We start from the raw sequence: 19,661 nt of genomic DNA, 5'->3' as shown, positions 1-19,661 counted from the left end.
TCTTTCTGCAGAAGCTTGGACAATGGCAGTGCAATCTTGCTGAAGTCCTGTATAAATCTCCTGTAAAAACCTGCATGTCTAAGGAAGGAACGCACTTCTCGCACAGAAGTGGGGTAAGGTAGAGAAGCAATGATATCAATTTTAGCCTTATCAACCTGAATACCCTATCTGGAGACAAAGTGACCCAAGACTATACCTTCTGTGACCAAAAAATGATACTTCTCAAAATTTAACACAAGGTTAGTTTAGATGCACCTATGTAACACCTTAGATAAATTCTCTAGGCATGCATCAAATGAAGAACCATAGACAGTAAAATCATCCATAAACACCTCCATGCAACTCTCCAAAAGGTCAGAAAATATACTCACCATACACCTCTGAAAGGTGCTCGGAGCGTTGCACAAACCAAATGGCATCCTGGTGTAAGCAAATGTGCCAAATGGGCAGGTGAATGTGGTCTTGTGTTGGTCCTCTGGTGCAATATGAACCTGCATGTATCCAGAAAATCCATCTAAAAAGCAGTAATGGGATTTACCTGCCAGCCTCTCCAAAACCTGATCGATAAATGGAAGAGGGAAATGATCCTTGCGAGTAGCCTGGTTAAGTCTTCTGTAATCTACACAAACTTGCCAACTGTTTTGAACTCTGGTTGGAACCAACTCATCATCCTGATTCTTCACCACAGTCATCCTAGTCTTCTTTGGGACCACCTGCACAGGACTAACCCACTTACTGTTAGAAATAAGATAAATAATACCTGCTGCTAGTAGCTTTGTGACCTCCTTCTTTACAACATCTAGAATAGTAGGATTGAGTCGTCTCTGTGGCTATCTCACAGGTCAAAACTCATCCTCCAATAAAATTCGGTGCATACAAATAGTAGGACTAATTCCAAGAAGGTCAGCAAGAGTCCAACCAATGGCCTTCTTATGCTCTTTCAAAACATGCAATAATCTCTCCTCTTGATCAGAGTTGAGATCACGAGCAATAATGACAGGAAGTCGCTGGTTGTCCTCTAAGTAAGCATACTTCAAATATGCAGGCAAAGGCTTAAGCTCTACTGATGGAGGTAGAGATAAGACAACTGCTAGTGTTGAAACATCTACTGGTCTAACTATATCTGTTTCACCTATAACATCAACACTACAAACAACACACATAGATGAATCATCACAAGTACAAGATGGGTTAGTGAAATCTGCAAAATCAACAAATAAATCATCTAAATTTTTGCAATCATCAACAGTTAAATCAATAACATCTAAACTGAAAATAGAATGGTTCTCTGCTGGGTGTCTCATTGCTTCAAAAATGTTGAAATGCACCAAATTGTCACCAAACTCCATAGAAAGGGTCCCTGCATGCACGTCTATCTTTGTTCACGCGGTCCTCAAAAATGGTCTCCCAAGGATTAATGTAGTATTGCTGGGTAGGTCATCTTCCATCTCTAGAATGTAAAAATCAGCAGGAAAAAGAAGGTCCTCAACCTTGACAAGAACATCTTCCACGACACCAAGTGGCTGCACAGTGCTTTTGTTGGCTAGCTAGACTACAATTCCTATAGGAATCAAATCTCCAATCTGCAATGATCTAAAAATAGATGCAGGCATAACATTAATTGAAGCACCTAAATCCGGCATAGCATTTGTAAAAACTTCCTCTCCAATAGTACAAGGAATGGTGAAAGTTCCTGGATCTTTGCACTTTGTGGTAACTCAGGTGGAATGATCGCCGACACATTCTTATTCTGGAGAAGTGCAAAACCATTTCTCCCCATACTCACTCGCTCATTACCCTTCAGCTTCCTCTTGTTAGTACACAATTCCTTTAGCAACTTTGCATATTTTGGAACTTGTCAGATGGCATCAAGGAGAGGAATATTTAGTTCTATTCTACTGAACATGTTCAGCAACTCATTATCTGACTCTGGTTTTTTTCTTGATGCTATTGGTCTGTTCGGGAAGGGCAGTGGAACATGTTTCTCAGTAGCTGCATCACTATTGTTTTTAGAATCTGGTGCTGCAGCTGCAACTGCTGGTAACTCTTTTCCACTTCGCAGTGTAATAGCACTCACATTTCCCTTTGGATTCATGACTATTTGAGAAGGCAGATTACTGGAACCTTGAGACTGAATCTGACTCAATTGAGTTGCTAGCTGTCCAACCTGAATCTTCAAATCCTGGACAGTTGCTTGCATGTTCTGTTGAAACTGCAGGTTGTTTGTAGCCATCTGTTGCATCATCTCCTGAAATGACGGCTCACTTCTTTGTGTAGGAGGGGGTGGTGGAGGTGGCTGTTGCCTGAATAGAGGCTGATATTTGCCTACAGCAGGTTGAAATGAAGGTTGTTGGCTTTGTTGCTGCTACTGCTGCTATTGCCCCCCTATTTCAGGTTTGGATGATCTCTCCAACCTGGATTATATGTCTTGGAGTATGGGTTATAATTCTGATGCTACTAATTTGGAGCTCTATATTGCTGCTATTGGTTTGTGTAGATTCCAGAAACATTCGCATCTGTCTCTTGCAATGTAGGGCATGAATTCGTAGGGTGCTCAGTGGAAGTACATATGCCACAAACTCTTGCTGGTTGCTCACTTACTGCACTTACTTGTTGTTGACCAATTGTCAAATGCCTCACCATGGTGGTCAACTTGTTGATTTTGTTTTCCAGCCTCTGATTTTCCACATCATAAACAGCACTAGTACCAGGACCAAGTGCTATCTCATTCACTCCCTTAGCAGCTCCTCTGAATCCGAATTGTTGAGTGTTGGCTGCCATGTTTGTAATAAGTTGCCTTGCAGCGTGTGGTGTCTTATCCATCAATGCTCCTCCACTTGCCGCATCTATCATATTCCTGTCCATCAAAGTTAGTCCCTCATAAAAATATTTAATTAGTAATTGCTCACTTATTTGATGGTGGGGACAGGTAGCACACAGCTTGTTGAATCTTTCCTAGTAGTCATACAAAGTCTCCCCATTCAGCTACCTTATACCACAAATCTCTTTCCTTATTGCTGCAGTTCTGGATGCAGGGAAGAATTTTTCCAGAAATAACCTCTTCATTTGATTCCATGTAGTGATTGTTGAAGGTAGGAAGTAAAGCCAGTCTTCTGCAACACCATCCAGAGAGAAAGGAAACGCCTTCATCTTGACATGGTCTTCAGGCACTTCCTGAGGTCTCATGGTGGAACACACCACGTGAAACTCTTTTAAATGCTTATGAGGATCTTCACCTGCAAGTCCATGAAACTTTGGCAACAAATGGATAAGTCCAGATTTAAGCTCATAGGAAATTGTTTCATCTTCAGGATATTGGACACACCATGACTGATACACAACATTAGGTGTGGCCAATTCCTTCAAAGTTAGCTCAGGGTTATCAGTCATATTCTCAATTTCAAGTTCAGATTCACTAACAGTAGGATTAATAGTTTCAGAAGAAGCACCAAATACACTACCACTGTTTTTGCTAGCTCTTATCCTACGAAGTGTTCTTTCTATCTCGGGATCAGGTTGATTCACTACACTGGGGTTGGCCCTGGTCATGTAAGGTTAGAACCAACAAGAACAACAAGGAATCAATGAATGCATAAAGTAGGTTTACAAAGCAAGTACCACCAAAATGCAAGATATGAATGAAGTGGGACCATGATAAATCTTTTTTTGGTATAGAAAAACACCACAAAAAATTTCAGATTTTTTTGAATTGATTTACCATGGAAACTAGAAGCCTAAAATCAAGAAAAATAGGTCAATAAATACTGAAAAATAAAAAAATTTTAGAAAACATGCGATTTTTGAAAATTGGGGCAGCCTCAACCGGCAGAGCAAGTTGTGGTAGATAGGAAATTTTTTTCTACCCCAAAGTCATGTGTGGTGGGTTAATTTCTGACATTCCTAGCAAAAGTTTTGGCACTTTTAAGTTTCACAAAAATTCTCTTGGCCACCACAATGTATCTATTTTTCTATTAATGATTTTTGCAATCTACCAACTCTAAACACTAATAGACACTAAAAGAAATGTGGACACAAAAATTCAGATCAAAATTCAATCTCTAGGTATTTTTTTTGGAATTTTTCAAAATCTGATGAATAGTGCATGAAAAGAGCATGAACAGTAAAATCTGATATCAAAATATGCAGCAACTATGTTTTCCGTATGCAGCCACAACAATTGAACCACAAGGGAACCAATCACAATCACATACTCAATTGCAATGAAATAATGGAATAGACAATCAAAGGATCACGACTAAACATTAAAACACGAATTGATCAACACACACATACGAATTGAAATGCAAAACTAAATCTGCAAACGAACACAGAAACATAGAATACTTAGTTTTAGAGTTTGCAAACAAACATAAACACAATACGCATAACGGAATAGACGAACAAAATGCACTATGAAATAAAAACACAGATGAAATGTAGCACAAACACAGAAACACCGAATCAGTTAGTACACATGATGAAATAAAAACAAATTGACTTATGTCCCCGGCAACGGCGCCATTTTGATAACCACGTCACAATGGTATCAAATAAACTAGATTTTTTTTTTAAAATTTTGCAATAGAAGGAGTAAACCTAGGTCATCTCACAAGGACATAAGATACATTCTGTTTCTGGTTCCATCATGTAATTTCATATTAGCTCAGGGAAGGATTGTTTTGAATAAAATTGTAAACAGCAGAAAAGAAAAGAACAAAGAATAATTATAATGAAACGAAATATGAAATTCAACCAAATCAAGATCTCAATAACTACAACGCAATTCTCATTGTTACACGAATACAATTCCAACGAATTTCCAATCAACACTAATTCAATATGACATTAATAACCCAAAATCTAAATCTAGATTATGAATTCCATCAAAACAAGAACTGCAATCGCAAATCCAATGCTCTAACAAAATTCAGAACAATTAATTTATTGAATTAGGTGAATTCATTTATTTCAAATCTGAAATTCTTATTCTCTGTTTAGAATGCAAACGAAAAATCAATATCATGAAAAACGTAATTATCCTAATCAGAAAAGAGGAGGAAGAGTGAGAATTCGATAGAACCTAACCTGAAACTCAAATGCAATGTTGTTCTTGAAACCTTAAACCGATTGATGGATTAGCCTTGCTTCATGATCATGCTTGCTTTGGCCAAAACCAGAAAAAAATATGAAAAGATGGAAGGTAGAGAGACGAAAATAAAGGAAAGAATTTAAAATAAAGACTTTTTGAATTCTGAAAAATTGCGGGAAAAGAAAAACAAGGATTCGTACATAGAGTCATGCTTGTCCTCAAGCAAATCAAACTAAACTAAGGGTAAGTTCCTCCATTTTCAAATTCAGTTCATAAACTGCTTATTTCAGATTTTTCTAATTTCTAATTCTGTGTTTTCTGCAAAATTTTTAATCAAGTTGTTCATCCAAATACTCATCATGATATTCCTACTACATAATCATCATTGAGTAAGAATTGCTACCTAAGTACAATTAATCAAAATGATCACAGCTCACTTGGAAGTGTTTCTCTCATCACTCAACAGTGTTTAGGTGCTGTTTTCACTCTAAATCATCAATTTCACTGCACTCTACCATATGCTTGCCCAATTTCTCCATCTCCTCTGCTTAGTACAATTAATCACACATCTAGAGGACTTTTTCAGGTTATAACAAGGCTAAGGTTAAGGTAGGTATCAAAGAAAATGGAAAACAATACATGCAATTTCAAAAGATCAAAGGCATTTTGAGTGATTTGTTTTAAAACTATCCTGGATCTGCATTATTCCTCCTTAATTCTCTCACTTATGCAGCAAACAAATTTTTTCTTGCAGCAAAATTTTCATCTCTTTTCTTCTTTTCTTGCTTTCAATCACTATCTTCTTTTCGTTGATATTCTTTTTCTTTTTCTGCAGCACTTTGCTGCACTTCTTTTCTTTTGAACTCACATTTTTGTTCTTTTCACAGCTTTGCTTCATAAATTTTTCATTTTGCTGCAGCACTTTTGTTCTTTCTTTCTGGCTTGTTGAACTCAAACTTAGATAGCATGCTATTTCCCACCCCAAACTTAGAACATTGCTTGTCCTCAAGCAATTAAAATCTGGATGCCACCCCAAACTTAGTTTTAAAACTCATTCTTGATTAAACTCATTATGCCTCTGATCTTTTGAATGGTAAAAATTGGTTTTTCAGCAAGGCTTATAATGAGGTAATTTCAAGAAAAGGGATATGAAGCTCAAAAGGGTGAACTAAGACATTCAATCATAAAGGAAGGCATTTAGGCTGACTAGGATATCAATCATGGCCTCTATCATGTAGGTGAAAACTGTAACATGCATATTCAATTTAAGAACAAGGGCAAGTTCTAGAGAATGCAGCCAAATATGATTAATCACACAAGAAAAAGAATTAGATAGCTCAAATCTCATTAGGTATTTATAAGTGATCATGTGGATTAATGAAAACACAATGCACTTTTCAGAAATATATGCACCTAGTGGCACCTGCCTCATTTTTGAAAATACAAGTGTGATCTCATTTTGAGAATAGGAAAAACAACTTAAAAAGAAATTCACACAGAATTAACAAAATTGTCAATCATTTTTATTTGATTAACAGCCAGCAATTTATTATCTATTCTAGTATTTTGGTGTTTTTCAGGAATAATTCAGTGTAATGTGAAGCTAACTCATGAATAAGACGTAGAGAATGAAACCCCCCTTTCATGGCAGCTTGTGCAAGTGTCAGCTTCCATGGTGTGTGAGTGTTGTGTGGTTGTGACATTTTCTGCACAAAACACCAAAAATTCTGTCAATTATCAAGTGAAAAGGGATTGAATTCTGCAGAATTAATGTGTGTTCAAAACATAATTGTTCAGAATTAGCATGAAACCAAAATATACCAAGTGTGCAAATTACAAACCCAAATTCTAAAATGAAACCAAAAACTTTGAAACTTAATTACAAGACCGTCAAGAGAAAATTCGAATTAACAGAAAAGAAAACAAAAATCCTAAACTAGTCATCTTGGGCATCCTCCTCATCCGAAATTTTATCTTCATCTTCTTCCTCATCCTCCTCATCTTCTTCTTCCTCCACCACTTCTTCAGTTGGCTGTGGAAAATGAGTCTTGTAGATTGGCAAGTCTTTAAAGATTGATGAGCGTAGACATTGAGCATTCTCGGCCAAATCTGGTGTGTGATAAAGTTCATCTTTGGTCATTCCCATCTTCTGACCAAGATTCATCAACACACATTCCAATAGCATAGTTCCTGCCTTCAAACTGCTGTGGAGCTCAGTTTGTCGTTCAGCCAATTGATTTTTCCTTTCAACCAAAAGATGTAGGATGTCCTTCATCTTCATTGGTTTCTCCTTTCTGAACTGGGTGGGGATAGGTGCAGCTGAAGTGCAGGAGGTGGTGGCATAGATTTCCTTTACCATTGAGACAGAGATAGGGGAAGCAGATCTGATTTTCTCTTGGTAGTCTCCAACTTCAACCCCTGCATCCTCACAAAGTAAAGTGATTAATGAGGGAAAGGCTAGTGAATCTCTTTTTGTTTTCAAAATATTTAAGATACATTCACTAATTACTTCCTCCACATCAATGTACATATCATTAACGATAGCAAACAATAATTCAGCCCTCTTTACTGCCAGGGTTGAACTATGCTTGACTGGCATGAAAGAGTTCAACAGAAAAGTACTCCAGACTTTGGCAAATGGTAGCAGGTTCTTGGTGGTGATACACTTGGGTTTTTGGGTGAGGTTCAGCTGCTAAGTTGTGCCTGGCCTTCCAATTCTGTGCAGGATTTCAATATAATCCTTGTCTGGACTATTCTTAAAGTCAGTGAAGTCCATCTGCCCAGGTTGCCTTTCAGTGTAAATTTCCAACACTCGATTGATGTTGGCAGCAGTGAAATCCACCCTCATACCCTTGACCGTTGTGTGAAATTTGGGAATTTGGTCTCCCTTGAACCGCATTGCATTTGCATAAAACTCCTGTGTAATTTCTCTCTAACCATTATCAGCCAAGGAGCAGAAGTTGTCCCATCCCCTTTTCTGAATTTCTTCTGAGTACTCAGGGTAGTTGCCTTCAGCAATTTCAAAGGCTCTATCCAGGACAATCTTCCTCCTCAAAATATTTGCCTTGAAATAGTTTTCGTGAGCAATACTCCTGAACCTTGGATCATGATCAGTAGGGGTAGAGGTAGAAGGAGCATTTCTTCTGGTCGGCTGAGGTGGTGAAGAGGTTGCAGGTGCGGTTACTCTTGGCTGAGGAGGGTCAGCGATTTCAATGGGTGAGGAAGGTGAGACACCATCAGTTCTTTCTCTTTTTGTGGTTGGAGAATTCCTGGCTGTTCCAGCTTGAATATTCCTAATAGATCTCCTTCTTGGAGTGTTGCTGGCAGATCCAGCTTTGGTCTTCTTAGAATGTCCAACTGGTGTATTCAAAGAAGTTCTGACCATTTTGAAGTGGCTGCAAAAAAAAAAAAAAAACAAGCAAGTAATTTGACAGTTTAAAATTCATGACACAGAATTGTGACAGTATACATCTCTTTACTAGATAAATTCAATCAATCCATGTGCAGAATTCCAACTTGCAGTATGTATCTTTTTACAATCAGTTGCTGTCATGAGGATGTAATCATATAAACACACAAGCAATATTGCAAATTACTAAGCAATCACAGTCAAAATTGGTTAAACCTTTAAATTTGTAGTTTAGAGTGCACACTCTCAAAGCACATTAGGTTAACGCAGAGATGCTATTATAGGTCATCAACATATTTTTTTTTACATGCTCTCTTATGTAAGGACAAAAGTTATTTATCAGAGCAAAATTGTCACTTTTCAGATATACCAGCACTTAGGTACAAAATTAATCAAACCATATTCAGGGGATTTTAGACTGGTCTTCCTAATTTGTTCCCTCAGAGTTCACAATTTCACCAAGAATGCAGAAAAAGAATCACAATTTTCAACCAAATTTCAACTACTAATGCACTTTCATCCTGCCCACTAGAAGTGCAATACATGCTCGAATGGTTCCTAAAAGAAATTATCTTCTGACAGTAAAATTCCACCTAGAATATTGCCTATTGTTTCTTTGAATCACATACAATTAGAACAGTGCACTCATTCATTATCATCAAAGACTAAATATCAGCTTAATGCAGGACTTATCAGTATGGTATCTGTACAATCATGCAGTGCAATATACAGCAGTAACTCGTTCCATACAACTCAGTTCAGACATCAACATTCAAATATTGCATGCAAAGAGTATTTTCGTTGATGGCAACTGGAATATTTCTATTTCTTTCAAAGTCATGTTCAGATTTTTCGCATAATGCAGATATGAATATGTTAACAGAGGAGATTGAATGACTTTGAAAACCTATTCACAGTATTTAAAGTTCCTTAAATCGAATACGCTCAAGATATTTCCCCACTTGCCATTTTTGACATTTTTCCAGAGTTGCAACAAAGAAAGACCCTAAATACAATTTCTTAGAATGCAGAGAACGTACCTTGAGCTTCAGAAATGTGAATGACAGTGAAAAAGAGGGAGCAATTGCTTGCTGGTTGCTTCACGAAAGATTGAAAGTCAGAGGAATTTCAGAGGGAAATGGGGATTTAGGTTTAAATGGATGTGAGCGTGGTTCCTTTATATTGAGTCTGGGGTCACGCGTGTGCACGTGACCACTTTTTAAGTGAAAAGTGAACGTTCCCTTATTAATAAAATTCTGCGTTATCACTCTTGTCGAACAGAGTGAGTGTTCCAGAGAGCTTGGAAATTTTGAATGTAATGCGCGTTATCACTATTGCTGGGCAAAGTGATAACGTGCAAGCTTATTGCTTGAGCGTGGTCACTTTTATCAGTAAAAGGAGTAACGCGCTATGAAATATTCCATACTTACCTGCGCGTGGTCACTCTTGACAAGGAAAGGAAGTGATCCAGAGAGTGTGTTTTTCTCATCTGCCTCTGCGTTATCACTCTCATCAGCGAGAGTGATTGTTCCAGAGAGCTGTGTTTCCCAGTCAGTTTCTGCGTTATCACTCTCATCAGCGAGAGTGATTATTCCAGAGGGGAAATCTCAGAATTCCATCTCTGCATGATTGCTTTCCTGCAAAAGAGTGATTCCTTTCATCAATCTAAGTTCTCCAAACTTTAATTGGCTCACTTAACAAATCATAATCATTCCAATACACACTCACCATATAAAATACCTATTTACCTCATCATGTTCACCTTTAATTACATATGCAACATTCATCCAAGGCTGAATTCTGCAGAATTTCTGCAGAACATGTATTCACTCCCTACTTATGCAGTTTTGACTTTTACATTACACACTCCTATCATGAACTCTCAATTCATTCATCATTTTCGCTCCAAATTACAGATGCAACAAACATCACAGTTGAATTCTGCAGAATTTCTACTTAACATATTCACAATGCAATTCTGACTTTTCCATAACATATTATAGCATGAAGTTCATCAGATTCGCTACAAATGACAGATTTAGCATGCTTCAAAATTTACCTTTTGCATCAAAATTACAGAATATGATGAGTATGATGCAGAACTTTGTATTTTGCAAAAAAATTGCAGAATTTGATAACTATTATTCAGACTGTACAAGAACTTTAAGCATTCTAATTAATTCCAATCTGCATTCTTGTTTCAGCCACCAGATTTATTCCAAACATCAGATTCAGCAAGGTAACCAAGATGAAAATTTTAGACTTTGACTTCTATGAATACTGTTAATTCAAAAATAATGCAGAAAACTTAAATTGGGTTAGAAATGTGAGTTGCCTCTCACAAAGCGCTTCTTTAATGTCATTAGCTTGACATTAAATGTTTCTCACTCAAGAGAAACCAGTTTCATGCATGATATGTTCCTTGTAAACTCCTCTCCATGATAGATCTTCAATCTTTGGCTATTGACCTTGAATTCTCTCCCTGTTTTCAGATCTTCTATAAGAATTGCTCCAAAGGGAGAAGTTTCCTTAATTAAAAACGGTCCAGACCATCTAGATTTCAGTTTCCCTGGAAACAATTTTAATCTTGAATTGAATAATAGTACTTGCTGGCCAGGTTTGAAATCTTTTTGCAGAATAAATTTGTCATGGATCCTCTTGGTTCTTTCTTTGTACAACTTTGCATTCTCATAAGCTTGTTGTCTGAATTCTTCCAATTCATGCAACTGTAAAACTCTCTTCTTTCCAGCACTTGACAAATCAAAGTTAAGCCACTTGGTAGTCCAATATGCTCTGTGCTCCAGCTCTAGAGGTAAGTGACAGGCCTTTCCAAATACTAGCTTATATGGAGACATACCAATTGGAGTTTTAAAAGCAGTTCTATATGCCCACAGTGAGTCATCCAGTTTCTTTGACCAATCCTTCCTTGAACTGTTCACTACTTTCTCTAGAATTTGCTTGATCTCTCTATTTGAAACCTCCACTTGTCCACTTGTTTGTGGATGGTATGGAGTAGCAACCTTATGCTTCACACCATATTTCATTAATACAGCTTCAAGATACTTGTTGCAGAAGTGAGTACCTCCATCACTTATTAGCACTCTAGGCACACCAAATCTTGAAAAAATGTTCTTTCTTATAAAAGAAATCACTACCTTTGCATCATTCGATCTGGTGGGAATTGCTTCTACCCATTTAGACACATAATCCACTACAACTAGAATGTATTCGTGTGAGAATGATGGGGGAAATGGTCCCATGAAATCAATCCCCCATACATCAAATGGTTCCACTTCTAGGATGTTGGTTAATGGCAGCTCATGTCTTCTTGAAATATTTCCAGTTCTTTGACATTTATCACAGTTTTCCACATACTTCTTGGCATCTTTGAAGAGTGTAGGCCAAAAGAAACCTGCTTGCAAGACTTTTGCAGCAGTCCTTGAACTTGCATGGTGGCCTCCATATTCTGAATTGTGACAATGCCATAGTATCTCAGCTTGCTCACTTTGTGGAATGCATCTCCTAATTAACCCATCTACTCCAATTTTGAACAGGTATGGGTCTTCCTACACATAGAATTTGCTGTCATGTAAGAACTTCTTCTTTTGCTGCCAAGTAAACCTCTTTGGAATGAATTGAGTGGCTTTAAAATTTGCAATGTCAGCAAACCAAGGCATGTTTTCCACTGCAAACAGCTTTTCATCTGGAAATTCTTCATTTATTTCCAATGATTCAGTGGTTAAACTCTCCAAAGGAAGTCTGGACAAGTGGTCAGCAACACTGTTTTCTTTCCCTTTCTTGTCTTTGATCTCTAGCTCAAATTCTTGGAGGAGTAGAATCCATCTTAATAATCTGGGCTTTGCATCCTGTTTTGTCAAAAGATATTTAAGAGCAGCATGATCAGTGTATACAATCACTTTTGAACCCATTAAATATGATCTGAACTTATCAAAAGCATATACAACCGCTAAAAGTTCTTTTTCTGTTGTTGTGTAATTCACTTGTGCAGGATTTAAACTTTGCTTGAATAATAGATAGCATGTAATTTCCTATCTTTCCTCTGTCCTAACACAGCACCCACTGCACTATCACTTGCATCACACATGAGTTCAAAAGGTAATTTCCAATCTGGTTTTGCAAGAATAGGTGCAGAAATCAGTTTCTCTTTTAAAACAGAAAATGCATGCAAACAATTATCATCAAATATGAAATCTGCATCTTTTACAAGTAAATTACTCAAGGGTTTAGCAATCTTGGAAAAATCTTTTATGAATCTTCTATAAAAACCAGCATGTCCTAAAAAACTTCTAACTCCCTTAACATTGATAGGTGGAGGCAATTTACTAATGACTTCTATTTTAGCTTGGTCCACCTCCATTCCTTTCTCTGAAATTTTGTGACCAAGGACAATGCCTTCTTGTACCATGAAATGGCACTTCTCCCAATTTAACACAAGGTTAGTATCTTGACATCTCTGCAAAACAGTGGATAGATTAGCTAAACAATCATAAAAAGAATCACCAAAAATAGAGAAATCGTCCATGAACACTTCTATGATGTTTTCTACCAAATCAGAAAAAATAGAAAGCATGCATCTTTGAAAAGTGGCAGGGGCATTACACAAACCAAATGACATTCTCCTATATGCAAAGACTCCAAATGGACATGTAAATGCAATTTTCTCTTGATCCAAAGGATCCACAGCTATTTGATTATATCCTGAATACCCATCAAGAAAACAATAAAATGAATGTCCAGCAAGTCTTTCTAGCATTTGATTTGCAAATGGTAGTGGGAAATGGTCTTTTCTGGTTGCATTATTTAATTTCCTATAGTCTATGCACATTCTCCATCCAGTCACAGTCCTAATAGGGACAAGTTCATTCTTTTCATTAGGTACAACTGTCATACCACCTTTCTTTGGAACAACTTGGACTGGACTTACCCAATTGCTGTCAGAAATAGGGTATATTATTCCTGCATCTAACAGCTTTGTGACCTCTTTTTTAACTACCTCTTTCATGGCTAGGTTTAACCTCCTTTGTGGCTGCACAACAGGCTTAAAATTCTCTTCAAATAAAATTCTGTGCTTACAAAATGAGGGATTTATACCTTTCAGATCTGCAATACTCCAGCCAATTGCAGATTTGTGTTCTCTTAAGATTCTTAACAATTTTTCCTCTTGTTCTTCCTTAAGTTCATTGTTGATGATGACTGGATTTTCATGTTTCTCATCCAGAAATGCATACCGCAGGTGTGTAGGAAGTTGTTTCAGTTCTAGCTTCTGCTTTTCTTCTTTAGCGTCCTTTTTCAGCTCTTCTTTTACTAAATTTTCTGCAGGTTTTTGCATCGACAAAGCTTCCAATTGCTGCTGCATTTCCATGATATCTTCTTCATTCAGGGTTTCAGATTTGTCATTCCCTGCAGATATTATTTCTTCTAACACAGCAGTTTCATCAAATTCTTTCATATGGTGTTGTGTAATTAAAGTATCCAGTATATCTACCTTCATACATGTATTATCTTCAACTGGATATTTTAAAGCTTCAAACACATTAAATATTACCTTCTCATCTTGAACTCGAAGCATAAGTTCACCTTTCTGCACATCTATTAAGGCTCTCCCAGTTGCAAGAAATGGTCTCCCTAGGATTAAAGGAATGTTAGAATCCACCTCCATGTCCAGAATTACAAAATCTGCAGGAAAAATGAACTTCTCAACTTCAACTAATAAATCTTCAACAACTCCATATGGATAAGTGTATGATCTATCAGCTAGCTGCAGTGTAATGTTGGTAGGCTTCACTTCCTCTATGCCAAGTTTCTATAGAACAGCTAATGGCATCAGATTTATGCTTGCTCCCAAGTCACACAATGCTCTTCCCACAGTGCAGTTTCCTATTTCACAAGGAATGCTAAATGATCTAGGATCTTTCAACTTTTGAGGAAGCTTTCTCTTGAGAATGACACTGCACTCCTCTGTCAAAGGTACTGTTTTGTCATGCTCTAGCTTTCTTTTTCTGGAAAGTAGTTCTTTCATGAACTTTGCATATGAAGGCATTTGCTCCAAAGCTTATGCAAAAGGAATGTTAATTTGTAATTTCTTAAAGACATTCATAAACCTTTCGAATTGTTCCTCTTGTTTAGGATTTTGGACTCTTTGAGGATAAGGCAGCCTCTTGTATTTTTCTGGGTCTATTGGCTTACAAGCTTCCTCAAAGAGTTGTTTTTTTGTTTTCCTTTCAGAATTCATAGGAACATCTACTTTTTCTTCTGAATGGTCTTTCTTCAATAGCTTAAAATTTCCTTGTTGCAGATCTTGTTCAATTTTCTCTCTGCTACATCATTTACTTTCTTTTCTGCTGGTTTAGGGCTTGCAACTACAGCTCCACTCCTTGTAGTTATGGCTTGACATTGCTCTTTAGGATTGATTACTGTATTGCTTGGAAATCTTCCTTCATCCCTGCTGGATAGTTGTTCAACTAATTGTCCAATCTGTGTCTCTAGTTTCTTCATGGAAGCTTCTTGGTTTTTGAAGCTTGTTTGAGTCACCTTCATGAATTGCAGCATAGTTTCTTCCATCTCAGTCAACCTCTCATTCATAGGTCTGGAAAATTTCTGATTTCCTTGAGGTTGAGTGGATGAATTCCTCTGAAAATAAGGCTGTTGTGTTGCTGGACCTGCATTAGAAAAAGGCAAATTTGAGTTAGAATTCTTTGCAGCAGCATATTGATTATTCCAATTAGAATACTGCTGAGTTCTATTATTCAAAAATTGATATATGATGGCTGTTGTCTCTGAAAATTATTCATATAATTCACTTGCTCTTGTGGTTCACTTGTGGATGCCTCACATGCACCATTTGCATGGTTTCCTCCACAAAAATCACAACTTAGCTGACTGGTAGGCATACTCCCTGTTTGCAGATTGTTGATTTGTTGTGTTAAGGCAGCTAATTGTTCTGAAAACATTTGATTTTGTAGCTGATTTTGTGCAAGAAAAGTTTCCAGAACCTTAGCTTCATGACCAGAGTTTCTTCCTTGATTCCTTGAGTTTGAATTCTGATACATTGAAGATGCCATCATGTCAATAATCCTCTGAGCTTCTTCCAAGGACTTTGTATTTAATGAACCTCCAGCAGCAGCATCAACCATTGTTCTTGTTACTGCATTCATCCCATTATAAAAAGTTTCCAATTGCATCCAATCTAGAATACAATGATGTGGACACCTTCTTAGCAATTCTTTGTATCTTTCCCAAGCTTCATACAATGATTCTCCATCTTGCTGAACAAAGGATGTAATTTCTCCTCTCAGCTTAGCAGCTTTAGATGGAGGGAAGTACTTGGTTAGAAACCTGTTCACAAGTTCTGTCCAAGTTGTAATGCTTCCTTGTGGTTGAGCTTGTAACCAGCATTTTGCTCTATCTCTCAAGGAAAAAGGAAATAGTCTCAGTCTGATGGCTTCTTCACTAACCCCATTTATTCTTATGGTGTCACATAGCTGTAGAAAATTTAAAATATGTAGGTTAGGATCATCAGAATTTCCACCAGAAAACTGATCTTGTTGAACTAAGTGTAATAAGGCAGGTTTAATCTCAAAATGGTTGGCTTGAATAGTTGGCCTGATTATAGAAGAGTTAAAACCTTGCATGTTAGGAATTGCATAGTCCCCTAATGTTCTAATTCTATTTTGTTCTGCCATCTCTATTTCTGAATTTAGTTGTCTCAAAGATGTAGGTGTTCTTTTCACTCTAGGATTGTTCTGAAATTCTGGAGAATGGACAACTTCTAATTCACTATCACTTCCTATGACTTTTTCTACTCTAGACTCTTTTCTCAATCTCCTTAAGGTTATGTCTATGTCAGGATCAAAGACTAGAGTTGATTTGTTTTTGTTTTTGCCACACATATACAAATCAAAATGAAGCAAAAGTAAACTATAAGTTAGTATTCAGAAATGCACCACGAAAATTATGCAGCAAATATCAGTAAAAGTAATTGAAATACAAGTTTAAAAGCTGCAAAATTATGCAGAATGGACAAAATGTCTAACTACAGACTAATACTACAGAAATTCAGAGAAACAAAATACTCAATCTAGCTATTCTTATGTTACTAATGATATTGAAACTCAAATTTCCCCGGCAACAGCGCCAAAAACTTGTTGTTTGCAATCTAAACACTAGCAAGTGCACTAGGATTGCAGCAAGTAATGAGTAAATTTAAGATCTGAGTATCGTCTCCACAGGGAATTAGGAACTCAATTATCACTTCACAGAAAAATAACCATTTGAGCCATACGAATTTGGGAAGAGAGTTGTATCATATAAAAGCAATAATCAGAGCAATCAAAAGTAAAGAACTTGCAGAAAAATAGAGTATAAGATTTGTGATGAAATGAAATAGCAATGAAGGATAGTTAGGAATTTACTTCACAAGAATATCAATATCAATCCAATTAAATCCTCTGAACATTCAAGCAATTGAATAATTGACAATCAGTTTCACATATATCTAGCCAAAGGTTAATTCCTTAACTCATTGACCCTAACAATCCACTAAACCTCCCTAATCCCTTAGGTGAGATTCAATTTCAGGTTGCATTAAGAATTAGAACTATAAGATTGCAGAATTAGGTCTCCTTATCCCTAAGAAATCCCTAAACTCTGGTTGCCAATTCAGATCGGAGCAAACAATCCAATTCCCATTGGTAAAGATTCCTCTTGATTAATCAAATGAATTTCCATTCAAAGATTGCATGAAAAGCAGAATTAACAACTCAATTAATCCAAGAACTTAAAGTTCAGAAGATAAAGTCGAATCAATACATCAATTCGAGTTCCATAAACCCCTAACTATGGGAAATTAAGCACACATTGCAACAAAAACAGAGAAAGAAGAAGAAGATGATGAAGAAGAATGCTGAGCAGCCATGGCCATGAGCTCCAATCCGATCCCTCTTCTTGGAGCTTCAAGCTTCGACCCCAATCTTCTCTCCACTCTCTCACAACGAGAATCTAACTAACAAAAAAGAAAATGAGCAAAAGACCACAGTTTTCGTGCTTCAATCATGTATATATAGAAACCCCAGTTCCGCGCGTTGTCACTTTTCTTCACAAGAGTAACCACGTAGAAGCTTTATGTAGTGCGCGTGTTCACTTCCAAGAGCAAGAGTAACCATGCACAACTTGCAGAGTTGAAGGCTTCTCTAGAACATTCACTTTAATTCATAAGAGTGGCAACGCAGGAGGTCGAGGGCTGCGCGTGATCACTTTCGTGAGTAATAGTAACCACGCGCAAGCTGTCCTGATACAAGTGCCTCTGGAACGCTCACTTTCGTTGGCAAAAGTGACAACGCGCAGCTCATCAGGAATGAAGTCTCTCTGGAACGCTCACTTTCGTTGGCGAAAGTGATAACGTACACTGGCAACGCTCACTCTTGTAAATAAAAGTGATTACGCACAGGCTCCTCTTCTCATTTAGGCTCTGGAATGATCACTTTCATAACAATAGTGATCACGCCCAGCCTACATCCCATAATTCTTTGTATTTTGGAGTCCAACATTGCCATTCTTCCTCTTCCTTTCCATTGATAATCCATTTCCATGGCTTTTGCTCAGATTATTCCTTCAAAAACAAGATAAATTCCTTAAGAACTAAGCATAAATTCTACAAATGAGAAAATAACTACAAATTGAGCTAGAATTATGCTAAAATTCTTCATATATTTTCCTTATTAAATGAGCTAGAATTATGCTAAAATATCAGTAAAAATATGGATTCATCAAGTCATAACCTCTATTTAAAGACAAAATAATTGGGCTTAATTAAGGCCCAACTCCCTAATGAGTTTCCTAAACATGTAACTAAGTAAAAGACATAATAATTGGGCTTAATTAAGACCCAACTCCCTAATTAAGTAAAATCAACAATACAATCAAATTCTGAAAATTTCAGTGCAGGGCAGCAACATTGTGACGCAATTTTGGACCTAAAGATGCTCGAACTGGGCTTTTCCCCCAACAGAGAAGTTGTAGATATCCGTCTTATCTTTCCAGGGACACCAAATTTGTCCAATTCTGAGTAGTGTAGCTCCAGATATGGTCTTTGCAAGAAACTGTGTCAAAATAAGAAATTATGGCGGGAATTAAGAAAGATTTATATTTAAATTCTAAATTACTTACTAACACAAATCTAAACTAACACATCAAAATAATGCACTAATGAAGCTCAATTAAACCAAAAACATGGAAACAAAGATGTACTAAAATATGACTATCACCTTTACATTAAAATTGGAATCACACAAAACCCCCTTGTTTTAATTGCTTTTATAGTGAATGTTTACAACATGTTCAATGGATGTTACAAACCAAATTCATTGGAGACAACGTAGGCTTGCATCCTAGACTACATAAATTTTTCTGCATATTTGATGAAGGTTGACGACAAATCCTTTTGCAAACGAAAAATCGTTCATCAGTATGTTCCTTAGCTGCTAAGCAAAAGGGGACCAACAGAGACCAAAACTGGAACTTAGGGCCATAGGTGCCAAGAAGCGGCAGGAGGGAAGAGAGTTGTTGGAAACCCTTCCTTTGAGTCCTAGGAGTGACATTCAAGGAGTTATAGCGGCCATAGACGAGTCTCGCGCGTGTTCCTTAGCCGCTAAGCAAAAGGGGACCAAAAGAGACCAAAACCAGAACTTAGGGCCATTGGCGCCAAGAAGGGCCAGGAGATGAGAGAGTGGTTGGAAACCTTTCCTTTTAGTCCTAGGAGTGACAATCAAGGAGTTTCAGCGGCTTACAAGAGTTTTGCACGGGTTCTTTACTCGCTAAGCCAAAGGGGACAAAAAGAAACCAAAATTAGAACTTGGGGTCATAGGCTCTAAGAAGCACTAGGAGGGGAGAGAGTTGTTGGAAACCCTTCCTGTGAGTCTTAAGAGTGACATTCAAGCAGTTTCAGCGGCCAGATACGAGTTACGCGCACATTTCTTTGCCGCTAAGCAAAAGGGGACTCAAAGAGACCAAAACCGGAACATGGGGCCATAGCCGTCAAGAAGTGCCATGAGGGGAGAGAGTGGTGGGTAACCCTTCCTTTGAGTCCTAGGAGTGACACAATGGAGTTATAGTTGCCTAAGATGAGTTTCGCGCGTGTTCCTTGGT

At 37.4% G+C, this 19,661-nt stretch overlaps 1 non-coding gene across 1 annotated transcript; it reads left to right on the top strand.

The window, feature by feature from the left end:
• The first annotated feature begins 15,710 nt into the window (after positions 1 to 15,710).
• On the top strand, positions 15,711 to 15,817 carry LOC113866429. Its single transcript, XR_003505069.1, has one exon. It is a non-coding gene; the product is annotated as a small nucleolar RNA R71 (small nucleolar RNA).
• The last annotated feature ends 3,844 nt before the right edge of the window (positions 15,818 to 19,661 follow it).

The sequence above is a fragment of the Abrus precatorius genome, unplaced genomic scaffold (assembly GCF_003935025.1).
Source record: "Abrus precatorius isolate BTA unplaced genomic scaffold, Abrus_2018 Scaffold4, whole genome shotgun sequence".
Taxonomy (NCBI): domain Eukaryota; kingdom Viridiplantae; phylum Streptophyta; class Magnoliopsida; order Fabales; family Fabaceae; genus Abrus; species Abrus precatorius.
Note: the sequence above shows the minus strand (reverse complement) of the source record. Positions and strands in the feature narration are given on the sequence as shown.